This window comes from Nannospalax galili, unplaced genomic scaffold, assembly GCF_000622305.1.
Source record: "Nannospalax galili isolate Female #2095 unplaced genomic scaffold, S.galili_v1.0 scaffold146, whole genome shotgun sequence".
In the NCBI taxonomy this organism is placed as follows: Eukaryota; Metazoa; Chordata; class Mammalia; order Rodentia; family Spalacidae; genus Nannospalax; species Nannospalax galili.
Window position 1 is genome coordinate 7,918,635 of NW_008357929.1, and position 3,295 is coordinate 7,921,929.

General features: G+C 42.4%; 1 pseudogene; it reads right to left on the minus strand.

Moving 5' to 3' along the window:
- Positions 1 to 572: 572 nt before the first annotated feature.
- LOC115068049 lies at positions 573 to 964 on the minus strand (annotated as a pseudogene).
- Between the last annotated feature and the right edge of the window lie 2,331 nt (positions 965 to 3,295).

A 3,295-nucleotide genomic window follows, 5' to 3' on the forward strand; every position in this document is an offset into this window, starting at 1 on the left:
CATGTGGATGCCAGAGGACAGGTCAACTTTTGTGGAATTGGTTCTCACCTTCCATCTTTACATGATTCTTTAAAAAATTTTTTTTTAATTTATTATTTTTTATTTTATGTGTATGCGTGTATTGCCTGCACGTAGGTAAGTGCACCCATGTTGTGCAAGGTCAGAAGAGGCTGTTGGATCCCCTGGGACTGGAGTTACGGACAGTTAACTGCCATGTGGGTTCTGGGATTTGAACCTGGGCAAGAACAACCAGTGTTCTTAACTTCTGAGCCATCTCTCCAGGCCCCTTTACATGATTCTTTACTAGAATCAAATTCAGGTTGTCAGGCTTGCTTGGCAAGAGTCTTTACCCATGGAGCTGTCTCTTGGGACCCAATATTTTGATTTTATACTAGTCAGTGCTGAGTACCCCACATCACATAAATATGTAGTACAAAATGGCAGAAGTTTGTTTAGGGTCATTCCAGAAATTGTTGGAAAATTCATCTTTTTTTTTTTTTTTAAATGAAACTCAAGTCAGCAGCTCAAAGAAAATAATTTTTTTTTCACTTAGGCAGTTTTTAATGACAGTCCTAGGTAAGACTCTTGCAGTCCTGCGTCTTCTCGGTGCCTTCTTCCTTGTATTTACCCTTCTCCTTTCCTACGTGCCCAGATTCGCCTTTCCGATCCATTCCAGGATCTTTTTGCCGTCTTGGTCCAGCTTTTAGATGACATATTTCTTCCTGTAAACTTGGACCACTTTGCCAATCTGCTGACCTTTGCAGTGCCCTCGTACAATCTGAGCTTCATCATCCTTTCGAATGGGCATAGATCGAACACTGTACTTCTGTCTCAGCTCTTTAGAAAGAGGGGAGGACATAATTTTCCTCCGAATGTGCGAAGGTGCATTGAAATGCCTATTCCGGTTCTTGCTTCGGTCAGAAGTCACAAAGGGATTGAACTTCATTTTGGCAGGTGCCACTTCACGGATGTTCGCAAAACGGAAGAGCAGAAAATAATTTTTTAAATGAAACATCCTAAAACTTGATGTGATGGTCAGGAGGTGGAGGCAGGAGGATCAGGAGTTCAAGGTGATTCTCAGCTACATAGCCAGTTCAAGACTGAAGCTATATGAGATCCTATCTCAAACAAACAAGCAAGCAAACAAACAAAAGCATTCTAACACAGTGCAATCCCAAGACATTAATTTGATACGTATTGAGGAATGATAGTAAGAAAATGTTAAAAGTTTTGAGTCAAGCATGATGACACACACCTTTAATCCCAGGACTCAGGAGGCAGAGGCAGGTGAATCTCTGTGAGCAAAAGGTCAGCCTGATCTGCATAGGCAATTCTAGGCCAGCCAGTGCAACATGATGAGACCCTGCCTCAAAAAACAAAACAAAACAAAATAACAAAAATTTATTGTTTTCTATAATTGAAGATTTATGTTTTTTTTTTTGTTTTGGTCTTTTTGAGAGAGGATCTCCCTGTAGCCCCAGCTGGCCTGGAACTCACTATGTAGATCAGACTGGCCTTGAACTCAGAGATCCACCTGCCTCTGTCTCCTGAGTGCTGGGATTAAAGGCATGAGCCACCATGCCTGGCCTAATGTTTTTAAATTTTTATTTATTTTCTTTTTAAAAAATTTATGTGTATGAGTGTATTGCATTGATGTAGGTGGTGTATCCATGTCATGCAATGCCCGAGGTCAGAAGAGGGTGTCAGATTTCCTAGAACTGGAGTTACATGGCTATTAGCCACCATGTGGGTGCTGGAAAACAAATCAGGGTCCTCTGCAAGAGCAATTAATGCTCTTAACTGCTGAGCCATCTTTCCAGCTGAATAATTATGTTTTTATAAGAGCTGTAAAGACCCTGAATTTATAACATATAGTAGTCTCACATCTGCATTGGCCTTTGTTGGGTGACAGCATGAGTTGTGTGATGTTCAGGGTTGTGTGTTCAGAACCAAGGCCACAGGGAATTCATGCATGCCATGTAAACAAACCCATCAAACACCTGGAATTATTTATTACACATTTGATTTTCAAATAATTTTTGGTTGTTGCACATTTGTTGCCAAATTTTCACAACCTCACATTCAGTTAGAGCACCTTTTTGTGTGTATTGCCTGCATGTATGTGAGTACACCCATGTCATGCAATGCAGCAGAGGTCAAAAGATGGTTTTGGATTCCCCTGGAACTGGAGTTAAGGATGGCTAATAGCCATCATGTGGGTGCTGGGAATTGAACCTGGGTCCTCTGCATGAGCAGGAAGTGCTCTTAACCACTGAGCCATCTCTCCACCCTCTAGTTAGAGGGCCTTTTATGAAGTTATAACCCACAGTTCAAAAAACAGGGGTTGGGCTGGAGATGTAGTTGGGTTGGTAAATGTTAAATTTGGGGAAAACAGGGAGGAAAAAAGGATTAGGTTTGAGAGAAAGGTGCAGAGGCAAATTATCCTCAGGGTAAGAGATTAACATCTGGGCCAGATAGGTGGCTCAGGTTAAAAGCACTTGCAGAGGACCAAAGCTTGATTCCCAGCACCTTCTGTGGGCACTATACACCTATCAGTATGGATACAGGCAATCAAAAGACTTGTAAAAATAAAAATAAATAAATTATGAAAAAAATTTAACACCTTAGACAGAACACAGTGGGAAGAAAGACTTTAGTCCTGTCAGTCAAAGTGGGGTTCCTACACTTAAAGGTTTCCAAGGGAGAGGGACAGTCCCACACCACAGGGCAGCAGGCTTAGTTAATACTTAATCTGTAGTAAGTGTCTAAAGTCATTTTGCCTCTGATTTCTGGATGGCAAGGGGAAGGGGCAGGATCTGACTCTTTGTGATTGCAGGTTGCCTGTCAGCTCTTTGTGGCAATACCTGGAGGTGAGAGACAGGTATGTGAGGCAGCAGCATTTGTGACCTAACAGTAGAATGAAGCCCTGGGTTCAATCCCCAGCACTTCAAAAAAATTACGAATGATGTCTGTAACCCCAGAACTCAAAAGGTGGAAGCAGGAGGATCAGAAGTTTAAAAGTCATGTTTGGGAGCTGGAGAGATGGCTCAGCACTTAAGAACACTGGCTGTTCTTGTAGAAGACCTGGGTTCAAATCCCAGCACCCACATGGCAGCTAACAACTGTCTATAACTCCAGGGTATCCGACAGCCTCTTCTGTCCTCCTTGGGCATTGCACAACACAGGTGCACTTACCTATATGCAGGCAATACATGCATACACATAAAATAAAAATAATAGGCCAGGTGTGGTGGCGCATGCCTTTAATCCCAGCGCTTGGGAGGCAGAGGCAGGC